The sequence below is a fragment of the Dipodomys ordii genome, unplaced genomic scaffold (genome assembly GCF_000151885.1).
Source record: "Dipodomys ordii isolate 6190 unplaced genomic scaffold, Dord_2.0 Scaffold97, whole genome shotgun sequence".
In the NCBI taxonomy this organism is placed as follows: domain Eukaryota; kingdom Metazoa; phylum Chordata; class Mammalia; order Rodentia; family Heteromyidae; genus Dipodomys; species Dipodomys ordii.
In genome coordinates, this window is record NW_012267313.1 from 6703196 (window position 1) to 6718811 (window position 15616).

General features: G+C 39.2%; 1 pseudogene; it reads left to right on the forward strand.

Annotated features, from left to right (window-relative positions):
* The first annotated feature begins 13768 nt into the window (after positions 1-13768).
* Positions 13769-15255, forward strand: LOC105993514 (annotated as a pseudogene).
* The last annotated feature ends 361 nt before the right edge of the window (positions 15256-15616 follow it).

Sequence of the window (15616 nt, forward strand, 5' to 3'; positions counted from 1 at the left end):
AGAATTATCATGTAACTCAGGATTTCTATTTATGGGTACATACCCAGAATTGAAAGCAGATAGGAGAGTCTTAAAATGTGACCATCCACGTTCACAACATCATCAGTAACAGTTAAAATATCAAAGCATTCTCAACAAAATTTTGGCCAATCGACTTCAACAATTCATCCAAAAAATCATACACCATGATCAAACAGGATTCATTTCAGGGATGCAAAGCTAGTTCAATATATCACATCAACAGGAGCAAGAATAAGAACCACATGGTTATCTCAATAGATGCAGAAAAAGCATTCGACAAGATCCAACACCCCTTCATGATGAAGGTTTTGGAAAAATTAGGAATCCATGGAACATTCCTCAATACAATAAAGGCTGTATATGACAAACCTACAGCCAGCATTATACTCAATGGTGAAAAACTAAAGCCATTTCCTCTTAACTCAGGAACAAGACAAGGATGCCCACTCTCTCCACTTCTCTTCAATCTAGTATTAGAATGCCTAGCTACAGCAATAAGACAAGATGCAGACATAAAGGGGATCCAAATAGGGAAAGAAGAAATAAAACTCTCCCTCTTTGCAGATGACATGATCTTGTATTTAAAGAATCCCATAGACTCCACTCCCAAATTACTCAAGCTGATTCAAAACTTTGGCAAAGTAGCAGGTTATAAAATTAACCCCCAAAAATCAATGGCTTTTCTGTATGCCAACAATGAGAAAAGTGTGGCTGAAATTAGGAAAGCAACTCCATTTGTAATAGCCCCACAAAAAATAAAATACCTAGGAATTAACTAAAGAAGTGAAGGACCTCTATGATGAAAACTTTAAAATCTTAAAAAAAGGAAATCAACACAGAACTTAAAAAATGGCAAAACCTCCCATGCTCCTGGATTGGAAAGATTAACATCATGAAAATGGCAATACTTCCCAAGGCTATCTACAAATTCAACGCAATACCTATCAAAATTCCAACCTCATTCTTCAAGGAAATAGAAGAGGCAATCCAAAAATTCATATGGAACAATAAAAGACCCCGAATAGCAAAAACACTCCTCAACGGAAAGAACACTGCTGGAGGAATATCAAGACCAAACTTCAAACTCTACTATAAAGCCATAGTAATCAAAACAGCTTGGTATTGGCATAAGAACAGACCTCAGGACCAATGGAATAGAATTGAAAACCCAGAAATGAACCTACAGACCTATAGCCATCTAATCTTCGATAAGGGAGCTAAAACAATAGAATGGAAGAAAGACAACTGTACAGCATGTTCACAAATAAAATAAAATTAAAAAAAAATATCGAAGCAGTCTTATTCTCCATTCACAGGTGCATGGATGAGAAAATGTGCCATATACATACAATGGAATATTCACTCTTCAAAAGGAAGGAAGTTCTGACACATAATTACATGAGTGAACACTTAAGACATTATACTATGTGAAATAAGGCAGTCACAAAAAAATCAATGTATGATTCCATTTAAATGGGGTACTTAGAGTGATCAAAGTCATAAAGATAGGAGAATGCTCATTTCCAGGGGCTTAAGGAGAAGAGTTACCAGGGCTTTGTTATTTAATAAATATAGAGCTTCAGGTTTGTTTGTTTCTTTCTACAAGATGAAGAGTTACAGAGAGATAGATGATGGTAATGGTTATACATTATAAATAGAGTTAACTTTGCTGAAATGTACACTTCAAAATTAAGAGGATAGATCTTATGAGTATTTTAGCACAGTAGGACAAACAGAAGCTCTTCTAGGGAAGGCTAGCCCATTCCACATGAAATTAATTGGACCATACCTCTTAGAAATCACTGGTTGGGGAAATTCTGAAATTTTTTAAAGTGTCTAGAACTAAAATGAGAAAGGATTTTGTTTGTATTTCCATCAGTGCCTAGGCTACTGGCTTGTCCATTGGGGTAACTCAGTAGCTGGTCATTGGGTAATAATATTTTCTTGTTCTGTAAACAAGGAGAGCATATTGCAATTCTGGCATGGCAGGGAAAATACAGGCTGTGTTATAAGCCACTGATGCTCTGGTGTGGATTATTTGGAAACAATATTTAAATTACTTGGGCAAAGGCTCAGCCGGATCAATGCCAAATGAATGGAGTTCTACTCCTTATTGACTAGAACTGTGGGCTGAATTCCAACCTGAGAAGGAATGAGGTTGTTTTGAAAGAAAACAAAACAAAAAGATCATCTAAACAACTGGGTGGCTAAAATACAAGCAAACAAATGCTGTTTTTGTTACACAAGAGCATTTGCCGGGAATTTTTTTTTAAAATTCTGTTCACATAATAAACATGGATATTTGTTTTGAATGGTATGGATAACAGAGCTATTCACAAAGTTGTCAAGTGGTATAGATGAATACAAGATGTCTCAGTAAAACTCAAATGCCCAATTTGGCATTTTTCATATCGTTGTATTTTTAGTTGTGAAATATTCACAGTTTAGGAACATCATCTGAATGGTAAGGTTTCCTGTGGGTAGGCAGCATTGTGGACATTCTGATAGGAGATTTAATCTCTTAAAATTTCAAATGTTCTTAAACACAGTGGGAGCCTTTCTCAATAGCGAGATTATGTCTTCAGCACACAAAAGGCCTAGGAAAGGGTACAGGATGAGAATGTCAAAGATCAAATGGAAAAATTGTGATAAAGTTATTATGAGTTCCATCTTAAAAGCAAAACAATGATTGTATTTAATTGAGCATAGTTTTCAAGTCACAATCTCTTCCCCAGGCCAGTGAAATGTCCCTTTTTACCGGTCTTTCTGTTGCCAGCTTCCTTTTCTCTTGTTTGTCATACATTACTCACATGTTGTCTTTCTCAGTTTCAACTCTGATCATGTCATTCTTCAGTTCATAAACCTTCAATGGCTCTTGATTCACTGAACAATGAGCCTGGCATTCAATCTCCAATCTAGATTTCCAGCTCTACCTTACCTTTTACGATCTGTATCCTCCAATTCCCTTTATGGCCCTTACTGTCTAATCAGCCAGAGCCACTCCTGTTTTATGCATCTACACTGAGCATTCCTACCTGTAAGTGCCTGTCTCCCTCTTTCCAACACTTGCAGTTATTTAAACCACATATTTAAACCCTACCCAACTTTCTAAGCCTAATGTTCGCACATCACCTATCATTGTCTGGATGTATCCCCCCTCACCCAACTTTCACGGTGTTGTAGCTCTGGTCTCCAAGGTCACCTCATGGAAAGAGAGATGATGGCCCATAGGACTTTGTTCTTATCAGAAGAATAAGGAACCTGAAGATCTCCTAATGTGTACAGAACCAAGGCCCTATAAGGACACAGCAAAAAAGAGACTATCAGCCAAATGTGATGGTACAGAAGAGACTGAGGCAGGAGGATCTTGAGTTTGAGTGCAAGCTGAGATATACAGGGAACCCTTCTAGCAAAACAAAACAGAAAAAGGAGGAGAAAGAGAAAAGGAGGAGAGAAAGAGAAAAGGAGAAGGAAAAAGAGGAGGAGGAAGAAGAGGAGGAGGCCGTCTACAAACCAAGAAGGGAAGAGTTATTACAAACAAGTCCTTCATCTACCTTGATCATTGACTATTAGTCTCCAGAGCTATAGGAAATTAGAGCCCTTCATCTGTGATACTTTGTTATAGCAGTGAGTGGAGGAATCTACCGTCACCACCCCTGCTGGTCGTCCCTGTCATCCAAATTCCCCTTCCTCAATTCTAACAGCATTAGTATCTATATAATAGAACACATCACTTCCAAGCATTCATCATAGCAATCTAGTGTACTCTTATCCTCAATAATAGGAAGCCCAATTGTTGTCTTCCATAAAAGTAGTTGGGTTGCTTGCAGCTCAGATCTGAGACCTCCTGTTCAAAAGGACCAAGTGCTGTTTTATCTTCCAGTGTGCCAGCCTACCATTTATATCTTGAAGGACAACTCAAGAATTAGGAAGAAGGAAAGAAGAATGCCGGAACAGCAGGGCTTTACCTCAGCTGAGTTAAATCCTCATAGGAAAGCTTCCCAGGTATTCCAAACAACAGTTCTGCTTATGTTTCATTAGCCAGAATCTAATTATGTGCAACACTGAATTCCAAACCATTGACTTGAATGCTAAGGAGAGATATTTTATTGGTAAATTGAAGTCTCTACCACATTGATGGTTATTTCTGATCTCCTCTAGAAAACTTTACATTCTTTAGGGGTGTGTGAATCATACCTGGGCATCCTCCAATGTACCCAATGCTAAATTTGTACCAATGGGAGACTCAGAAGTATTTACTGAATAAACTAATCAATATTAATTTGCTTGAACTGTACCAGAAGTCTACTCAATTCCTGCTGTCAGATTTAGGAGCATCCTACGTATGTTTTGATAATGATATGGTCATTATGCTACAAATGTATTTTATACTGTGTTTTCTCAAGAGTGGGATTAAAAAAAAGTGGGGGCTGGGAAGGTGGCTCAGTGGTAGAGCGCTTGCCTTGCATGCATGAGGCCCTGGGTTCGATTCCTCAGCACCACATAAGGAAAAAAAGAAAAAGGCCGGAAGTGGCACTGTGGCTCAAGTGGTAGAGCGCTAGCCTTGAGCTGAAGAGCTGAGGGACAGCGCCCAGGCCCAGACTTCAGGCCCCACGACAGGACCCCAAAAAAAAGAGTGGATTCCCACTCCTGCCTTACAAGGGTGGGGTACACTATTTGTTTACAAGGGTGGGGTACACTATTTGTCTAAAGCACTTCTTGGTATAGCTACTGTCGCTCTTTCTATTTTATTTTTACATCACAAAATATCATAAAGGTTGATTTTTTTTCCAAAAAAAAAAGGAAAATAGATTTGATTGAGGGGAGAAAATACCTTCCTATTGTAAATCTGATGGCTTCATTTCTAGCAGTTAGATGTTCCATCTTTCATCATTCATCATCATCTGGGGAGAATAGGAAGGTGCCATGGGCAGGACCATTCTTCTCCCTTTTAAATTGCTTAAAAACCTATTGTCTTCTTCTGGAGTGATGTGAAAGGCAAAGTACACAACTCCAGAGATTTTCTTCTGTATTTTCCTATGTTTTTCTTTTCTTCACTTTGACCCCCTCCTCTCCTAAACTATCACAGATGAACATAGGAGATTGGGATTGGTGATAGAGTGGCTGCAGGGTTCCTTCCCACTTCATCAACTCCGGTTTTATGTTCCGGTTTGAAGAGGTACCAAGCACGCAGAACTGCATCCAGCAGAGGTGCACATCAGAAACAAAACCAGGTGCCTATTGCTGCTTCCTCCTTTTCTTCAAGACCCTGGAGAAATCAGGCCAATGGGAAGTTAGCTAAATTGATTCGGGGCCCAGTTAAACATTTCTAATCCGCAATCCTGCTCACACAGGGCTAAATCTCCATTGGATTCTTCTCTGCTGAAGATATCATGAAACACAACACCATCTCTCTGGCCTTGCTCTGAACTTCACTGTACCTCTTTCCCGCAAACACAATTAGCACAGACCTATTCATACCTAGCAAGGGATTGTTGCCAGGTCTAGCAAAAGCACCTAGAGAAATAGAAGGGTATGCATTTGTTTATCCTTACTCTTCTTTCTTCCAATGTGTCTAATCAGGTCCATAGTAAATAACAGATGTTGTTACTAGCATTGTAAGAGCTATTATTATGTCCATTTTCCCAGGAGTGCAACTGAAGGATTTTCTGTGAATATGGTAACAAGTGACAAATTGTTCATGTCTATTTTCATGAAATGTTTTGACTGCTGAAGTTGTTCTATAGCAGTTCATTAAAGGACCCATAAAATATGTAAGTTTACATTTTATAAAAGATCATCAGGAATTTCTTGGCTGATAGTATTCCTTCTAGTAAGCATCTGTTTTCTATTTTCTAAAGGCTTACAGCAGTGGTTGTCTAATTGTATATTAAAATAGTTGATTTAAGCTGGTTCAAAACAGTACAGTTTCTTATTAAAGATTGGTTACCGCTATGCAGCTTCTTTAGACGGCAGCTACCCATATGTACTTAGCACATCTGGTTTCAAAATACTAAAAAATGATAAACATTCCCCAATGCAATCCATCTGTTTTCTCCATCCGCATAATTGTCTTATTTTTAAAACTAGAACATGCACTGATCTTGACATAATACAATGCTGAAAAACATTGCTTCTAGTGTCTAGGCAGTTATGAATGATCAGGGTCACTTTTGGAGAACTGTCATATATATGATTTCTATGTAGGCATTCTGGAAAATTGGCTAACACCCACTTCACCTAATTCCACCATCCTGTGAGCTGTCCTTGATGAGAAGTTATAGGTAAACTATGTTGGAGAGAATATCAAAAAAATCAGAATAATATTTTAGATAAGATATTTTATCTAAAATAAAGCATTAAGAATCCTCCAGTAAAGACTGTCATATGAAACACTAGTAGTAGCTGCTAGCCTTTGTTGAATGCTTAATTTCCTTAGGTAGCAGGCCCAACCCTTTACATGCATTATTTCACTTAGTCTTCCTAACTAGCTGTACTAATCTCCCTTGAGGAAAAGAAACTGAAGCTCGAGCAGTTATGTAGTTTATGGATGGCAACAAAGCTAGGGCAGATGAAGCCACAGTCTTCACTAGGGCCAGTTCTCTGCGTACTTGGTGATAGGGCACAGCTAGTGTATTTGGTTTCAAAATCAGTTTAGTCATATTTTCGCTTATGGTGCAGTAACACTGTAGCCTGATGCCAGGAAATGCTTTTTGAAAGAGGAAAACCACACATTAGAGTTTCCCTTATTGCATATTTTCCAATAGGGTGTTCTATAAAGATAGCTCTATCGTTACCTGCTCAGTTCTTACAGCCAGTGAAAAGCCAACTACGTTATTGTTTTTTTTTAAAAAAATTATTGAAAAGGCGATATACAGAGGGGTTACCTAAGTCAGTTATTGAGTACATTTCTTTTTGAAGTGTTATCCTCTCCTTCATTTTCTCCCAGTTTTTTTTTTTCCTTCCAGGCCTTCCTCTCCTCCCCAAGTTGTATAGTTCATTTCCAACATCACGATTAGTGGGTATCATTGTCCCGGCATTTCTATGCTTCCCCTTTCCCTCCCCAATCAGATAAACAAATACAAGACAAAAGGTACAGAAATCAAAAACAGCAGCAAAAGGGAAAAATCATAAATAAAAAGCCAAATGTTTTAGAATGCATATAGGAATTTTTTCTCTTCAGAAGAGAATTAACAGCATCTAGGTTTTGCGCCTTTCCTTTTCCTGCTCTTCCTACTAGAAAGTTGTGCATCTCTTCTACTTTCTATGTCATTCACTTGCAGAACTGATGGTTCTAGGTGCTATGTAAATGCAACTTTAAAAGCTGGATATAGTGGCATATGTCTGTAATCCCAGTAACTGGGGAGGCCGAGACAGAAGGACACAAATTCAAGGCTAGTTTGGGCTACACAGCAAAATCTAGATGGAGGAGGAGGAGGAAGAGGAGCAGGTAGGGGGAGGAGGAACAGGGGGAGGAGGAGGAGGAGGAGGGGGAGGAAGAGGAGGAGGAGGAAGAAGAGGAGGAGAAGGAGGGGGGAGGAGGAGGAAAGAAACAGTTAAAAGTAACACAATGACGCAGACATATAGTAGTTATTGCAAATAAGGGAAACCATGGGACCTATGTTTCTTTGGGCCTGGCTTATTTCACTTAATATAATTTTTTCCAAGTCTTTCCATTTCCTAACAAATGGGGCAATGTCATTCTTTAGAAAAGGTCAGATAAGTTGATGTTAGGGAAATGAACCTCAAGGTAAGTATTCAAATGTGTTTTTTTGTTTTTGTGTTTTTCCTTTCATGCAATTGTTTCTAACTCATTTATAAGATTATTTCTTTGTTGCTTTGTATGTCCCTCCCCCATGGTATATGTCCCTCCCCTGCTTTCACTGTATTTGATGTTGGTATAATTTGTTGAGGGGAAGGGAAAAAACAAATTGTTTACTATGGATACAGGTGGACCCATTACAACAATGAGATGTACAAGTCGTTATGTCAAAAAACGAACTTTACAGCTTTGGAGAGTGAGGAGAGGATTGGGTGGGGGGGTGAGGGGAGTATGGGAAGGGATGGGAAGGGGAAACAAAGAGGAGGCAACAATGCTTGATAAGAAATGTACTCGTTATCTTGCCCATGTAATTGTAACTCCTCTGTACTGTATTCACACAATAAAAACAAAAAAGTAACACAATGGATTTGATTATACCACAGTAGATATGGTGGTAATCACCATATTCTAAGGGATTCTAAATGACTGTTATAGAGAGAAGATTGTTTTTTCTGTGTAAGAACACAGTAGGTAGCTGGAATCCAACTGGCAAAGCCATCAAGACAAAGACAGAATCTCCTCATTTACAGCACAGTAGATGCAATTATGTATTGAAACCAGGCATGGAAATCATAGCTGTGTAAAACTACCACATTCTAAGGCTTCCATTTGGGAAATCTTAGCATGGACAGCAATGCAGGTACATATCCCAAGAAAGCATAGTGCTGGTACAGGAAAAAACCATACAGTTGGGATTGACTGAGATAGATGCAAAGTATTAAATGAGATTTGAAATCTTTGCATAAAACTCACAGAATAGAAATGGATGGCCATTTGGTTTGTGTTATTTGAACTTTTCCCCCTGATAGAAACAAAGGATCCTGATAACTCTTTCAACACGTTGGGCTTATGAGAATCTACAGTCCCTGTAGTGTAGCTGAGCAACTGTGTTTATTCAAACTGAAAGAAAAGAAGCCATGGGAAAATATTACCATTTTAATGTCATTGTAAGACTGTTCACTGATGTTGTAGCTACAGATTACACACACACACACACACACACACACACTCACACACACACACACACACACACACACACACACAAATACATTATTAGAGAAAAGTTGAGGTTAGACCCAGGATAAAATGAGTCATGTTTTAATGACTAGATGGAACCTTCAGATTATGGTAACACAAAAGTGTTTATGTCAAGATTCATGGGCCGGATGGATTATGCCAGATGATCACGAGCTTGATAGGCTTTCTATTTTACAAACCAATTTTGCGTCCCCCTTGGCTATAGCAATCATTATTCTGGAAAAGTCATCTTTGAAAAGTAGCATTTTCCTTGTCTTTGTAACCTCACATCACCCATATTTCTAGTTTAGTTACCACAGAGGAAGCTGATTCGCAAGTTCAGAGAGAGCAAAGTTCAGAGTCTTCTGAACACATGGGTGATAATTTGAACTTGACCTCAAACTTCAGGGTTACCAGTAAACCTTAACTTTCAGAGACAGAAAACTCACTCTGAAGATAGAAAGGCTATTCATTGCTGTAATTCTGAGGATGGCACACATTTTTAGATGGATCTCTTGAGAGGTGAATTAAAGATTACCATAGGGACCAATCTCTGCTCCAGCTTTCTTATTTTCTATCCATTATACAAGAGTTAAACAACATGTTTGAACGGAACATTGAATAACAAAAGACATTTATGATGTTTACTTAATGTTTTGGACCATTAAGCATCAACGACATGAGTTATAACACATAATATCTGGCCAAAAATCTTTTGACCAGGCTACATTTTACTCCTCTCAGGGCTGCCAGCATCTCTATTTAAAAAAAAATTAAAAAACAACCAAACCCAACAACTCTGTGCTCTAGCTTTCTCATAGGACTTTGGATTTAAAAGTATCTCATGGTGCCAGAAAGTATCTTTTGAAGTTTACATTAAGATGGATATTTATTTATATTTTTCCCTATAACAATGACAGTGGTTGAGATAAACTGTTTAATTCTAAATAGAAAACACATCTGCTGTGTCTGCATTGTTTGAGGTTGCTGGATGGGTAACAACCTCAACCAAGTAGCACACATGACATTTTCGGGGAGATGTTGTGTGAGGGCTCACAGCTGCTTCATTGTCCTCTTTTGCTTGGCGGGGTGTTGGGGGGAGGCTGTTCAGGGTGGCAGAGCCGAAGTTCCCATAAGTGAGCTCACCGTGAGTGGACCTTCACTCCAAGATAGCAGAAGACTGGCAAGGAGTATTGCAGACCTGACAACTTTCTGAAATATGCTTATTTATTCATTCATTCATTCATTTATTATACTGTTAATTTTGTTTAAAGGACATTTAACACATTTTAAAATTTACTTTTGCAGTTATTTTAAGGGCACACAATAGCTATAGACAGATAGATTTAGAAAATGGATATCTTTGTCCTGTTATGCCTTCGATGGCATTTTCTTCTGTTTCATAACTTTCCTATATTCAAAAACACCTTTCAAAAACCTTTTCGAAACCTTTTCCTGTATTCTCTTTTGGTAGGTAATTGCCTTTGTTTTTGCATTGGTGTTGCCATTCTGAATGGGAATCTTGTGTACATTGTAGAATTCTTTTCTGCCTATTTTTTTGAATGAAGTGAAACTATTGATTAGTATTCTAATGAGTGGCCTAATTGGTTTTCTTGTTTCTAACAGTTTTTCAGTCCATGCTGCTGAAGTTCTTCCCGTAACTCGTGATAATGTACTTCTCGTAATTATCATACTTTTAAGTTTATTCTTATACTTATGTTGATTAACCCTTTGAAAGCCATGTGAAATTACAATGGCAAAAATGTGTGTGTTAGTCAGTGAATGCTATGACAAAATATCTGAGAAAATCATCCTATAAGAAGGAAAATCTTTGGTCTGGGAATGTGGCTTAATGGCAGAGTGTTTGCCTTGCATGCACAAAGCAATGGGTTTGATTCCTCAGTACCACATACACTGAAAAAGCCAGAAGTGGCAGTGTGGTAGAGTGCTAGCCTTGAGCAAAAGAAACTCAGTGACAGTGCCCAGGCCCTGAGTTCAAGTCCCAGAACTGGACAAAAAAAAAAAGGAAAGTCGTCCTTTAGGTATAAGTTTCAGATTTCTGTCTATGTTCGCTTGGCCCTGATAACTTTATTTATAGGTCATGTCAAGCATCATAACAGGAAGAAAAGGTGTGTTTGGGGGGGGTGGGCAACACTGCTCATTCAGGACAGGCTGAAGTGAGAGAGCCTGAGAAGGAAGGGACAGGGTCCAATACCCTCTCTGTGGGCTTGTTCTCAGTGAGCCAGTTTCTCCAAAAGGCTCCATCTGCTGTATTTCCCTCCCTTTCCCCTGTGCTACTAACATCTGCAGATCAACTTTTCAACATTTAAGGCTTTGGAGCACATTGAAGATCAACTGTCGCAGTGGACATGTGCATGTTTATTCTGACTTTGTATATTTTTTTTACTGTAATGTAACTTATGTAACTATAAAAGATTTTTTTGTTGCTGTTATTTTTGTTTTTTCAGGACCTGGGCGCTGTCCTCGAGTGCTCAAAGCTAGTGCTCTACCACTTGAGCCACAGCACTACTTCCAGCTTTTTCTGAGTAGTTCACTGGAGATAGGAGTCTCATGAACTTTTCTGTCCAGTATGGCTTTGAACCACAATCCTCATATCTCAGCCTCCTGAGTAGCTAGGATTACAGGCATGAGCCACCAGCGCCCAGCTGATAGATTCTTTTTTTAAGACTTAATCACTGTAATAGAAAAGAATAATTCCTAATATTACCAAATATCTAATTAATCACATACTAATGGTATTATAAAGGTCTTAAGTATTTAAAAGTAAATATACAAAAAGATCCACGTATGGTAAATAGTAATATTTTGTTTTTTTATCTAAAGAAATCAGTTTATGCTATATAAGTTTTCTTGTTGTTTGAGATTTGCTGAATATATCCCCATAATGTCTTTTAAAGAATGTTTTGACAGAGAGCCTATAGGTCTATAGGGGATAGCCCAGTTGGTCCTGAAATTGTGATCCTTCTGCCTTAACTTCCTGAGTACTAAGACCATTAGAGTATCATCAGGAAATCTATGGCCTATGGATGCTAGTAGCTTGATTTAGGAGTGCTATTGGATTAATAGCTATCTATCTATCTATCTATCATCTATCTACCCTATTTATGAAAAAACTGCCACATAGGTTGTAATGAGTTCTTTCCTCAGGAAGCACCAACAGATGGATTTCTGTTTTGTAATCATTGCCCAGAGTAGTGATTTTTTGCCCTAATTCTATCATTATTTCTTATCCACTACATGTTTGTGCCCCTCCCCCTGACTTTTATACATAGAAATCTTGTACCACTGTGATGAGATCAAGAAGTAGAGGCTTCTCCAGGGAATTGGGATGATGTAGGTCATGAAATTGGATGGAGCCCTCAGGTTGGGACTGGTAAGTCCAAAGAAGCTGACTTCCGCCTTTCTGCACATGAGGCCCACAGTAAGAAGGAACTGTCTCTGAACCAGGCAACACATCCTCATCAGACGCCAAATCTGCCAATGTTTGGATCTTGAACTTCCCAGCCTCCAGCACTATGAGAAAAAATCTTGTTTATAAACCCCGCAGTCTATGATATTCTGTTTTCATAGCACAAACAGGCTAATACCTTAAAAAAAATCCTCTTAAGATTCCTAAAAAGTACTAATATGCTTTCTAAATTACAAGAACTTCAGGTATGACTGTGAGACAGAGCAGAAGCGCTTCATGTGGAATTCCCAATTCAGCACCCAGAACATTACCAAGATGCAGCCTCTAGGGGTGAGAATAATAGAATCAATCATTCTTGCTTTACTAAAGACACTACTAGGTGAAATGAAAAGAATGAGACTCTTCCTTAGGTCCCATTGTCCATGTGTACAATCTCACTACTTTCCTGCCACAGCTTTCTTCTTTCACTTCAAATAAACTTACTCTGATCAAACACACAAAAATAAAGCATTTAAAAAAGTAAAGTCATGTGTGCTGAATGTTAAAAACTTGTCACCACAATTCATGTCCACTGACACGACTCCTGTCCATGCTTCCAAGTTTTACTCCCTTTGACTTTTGCCACAGCAATGCCAATGTCAACACGATAAAGAAGTTAAAGAATGTCTTAGCATTCTTAGGATCGGGGCTTTGAACTTGTGGATCTCCTGAACTGTCTGGAAACTCTCCCAAGTCCTTGGACCTCACTTTGGAAAGCATTGCACAAGTTCTCTTCTACCAGGAATAGTCTCTGCCACGATCTTCTGACAGTTCCATCAGCTGTGCCAGAGATTGGCTGAAAAGTCAGGCATCTCCAGGGCCCTGTCCCCATCAGATCATCACACTTCATCTCTCTGTACACTCCTTCTCACTAGCTCATCATTTTCTTGATTATTTATACTTTTTCCTGAGTTTATTTTCTCTCCCCTCTTTGCTAGGATATAAACTACTTGAGAAAAGCGCTTATTTTTTTCCCCTCACATGTTCATATTTGTTTAGCACCTAGAATAACCACTGGCGTATCACGGCATGGATAAATATTTGGCAAGTGAATAAACAGAGACATTTGTACTTACATAGAGAACATATAGATTGCACCAGTAGTAGCATTCACTTATGAAGAACCAGACTAGAATGACAGGACTGGGGACAGGGACTGGGGTGAGGGGTAGGAGGCAGTACAGAAGGTGAGCAGGTTTTATGTTCACAAGTATGCTTCTGGAAGGAAAGCAAAGCTTTTATGCATAATTGCTGCTCTCATTTAGACAGCTATCTCTTTTCATATTTCTTGGGCTTTTATGTTTTATGTTATATATAATATATATTAGTCTCAATTTGCATTTGGTCATTTTATGTTGCTATTATCAAATAACTGAGGTTGGAGTTTACCAAGAAAAATAGACTTGGAGGAAGTGCGGGGCCAGTGGCTCCCAGCCCACATGGAGCATAGCCTGTGCTTCAGCATCTTGGAACGCCAATCTTTTGTTCAAAGATTTCTTCACTAGAAGTAAGCCAAGTCCAAAGAAACATAGGTCCCATGGTTTCCCTTATTTGCAATATCTAGTATGTCTGAGTCATGCAGAAAAGGTCAGATAAGGTGATGTTAGGGAAAATGAACCTTAAGATATGTATTCAAATGTTTATTTTTCTTTCATGCGATTGTTTTGAACGCATTTATAAGATTATTTCTTTGTTGCTTTGTATGTCCCTCCCCCACAATATAACCCCTGCTTTCACTGTATTTGATGTCGGTATAATTTGTAGAGGGGAAGGGGAAAAACAAGTCGTTTAAATAAGGATACAGGTGGACCCGTTGCAACAATGAGAAGTACAAGTTGTTATGTCGAAAATGAACTTTACAACTTTGTTGGGGGGGGCGGGGAAGGATGGGAAGGGATGGGAAGGGATGGGAAGGGAAACAAAGGAGGAGGCTGCAATGCCTGATAAGAAATGTACTCATTATCTTGCCCACGTAATTGTAACCCCTTTGTACAGTATTTTCACAATAAAAAATAAATAAAAATTAAAAAAGATTTCTTCACTAGACAGAATTATTGGATCCTACAAATCTGCTCATTTCAATTGAAAGAATAGAAAAATCAAGGCAACTATTGTTCCCCAATGAAGATGCAGCCAGACACAACCTGAATGACCAAAGGATTAAAGACGGGTGGAAGAGGAGTCTTTGAACGTGCACCCTGACAGCAGCAGGCTGATCCCTGAGCTCCTCCGGCCAGCAGCTTTCCTGCCTTGACAGCACCCATGCTGTTTTTGTCAACGATGCCAGTAAAAGAAATGATATCCACGCTTGTTCCTCAAATTTCCTTTTATGCCTATGCAACAGCTTTCACCATCGGCAATGGCAGCTCCAGCTATAGGCGGCATGGGGCAGAGCGAGTGGTGTTAGGAACGGAGCAATTGGCTCTTCAACCTTCCTTGGATTGTTCCCTTATTTGGTTCAAATAAAGTATCCCCTGATTAATTCTTCGATCAAAAGGGCCTTACCTATCATCTTTTTCACCCAAGTCAGTGCAATGAATGTCTTTGCATCCCGAAGTCTTGAGCCTGTTCGAGGGATTCAGGTCATGGACAAGGAAGGCCGTGTTCTAGGCCTTTCCAGAAAAGCTGAGGAAAGGGCTGTTAGGGAAACATCCATCTCCAGGGCAGTGCTGTTTGGGATCTCAGCTTTGATCCCAGAAGTCTTCGCCTACTTTTACAAAAGGACCCTGTTTTACTTGTAAAACCCGTGGTCCTTGTGGACTGCCAAGTTATCTTGTACTGTGCTGGTGATGGGACTGATGGTCCAGTATCGTTTAGCATGTTTCCTCAAGTTGGACGTGTGCAGAGCAGAAAGCTTGAAGAGGAAATTCAGTCTTCCACAGAAGAAACAGAACTATTCTATAGCAGAGGAGTGGAGGCTATTTGAGGTGAAGTTATCTGGCTTCTGCTTGGAATCCTCCTTTCTGTCAAGGTCTCAGGAGACCCCTGCAAGACAGACTAGCTTTGGAGCTGGGTTCTGAGGCTGGAAGAGGGTCCTAGCTGGCATCGAGGAGCTGGCCTGGGAAAAGATACTGTGAAGTACTAATAACCATCCAAAACTGAAAAAAAAAAGAAAATAAAAAGAAAAGAAAAATAGGCTTACTTAGCTTCACACTTCCTGAAGCTAGAAATACAAGGTCAGACACCCCTCTGCTCCACTTTTAGTATACTCACCCTACCTTGGGTCACAGTATAACAGAAGCATGAACAAGGCAGCGGTCACAGTAGAAGAGCCACACATAGGGCAG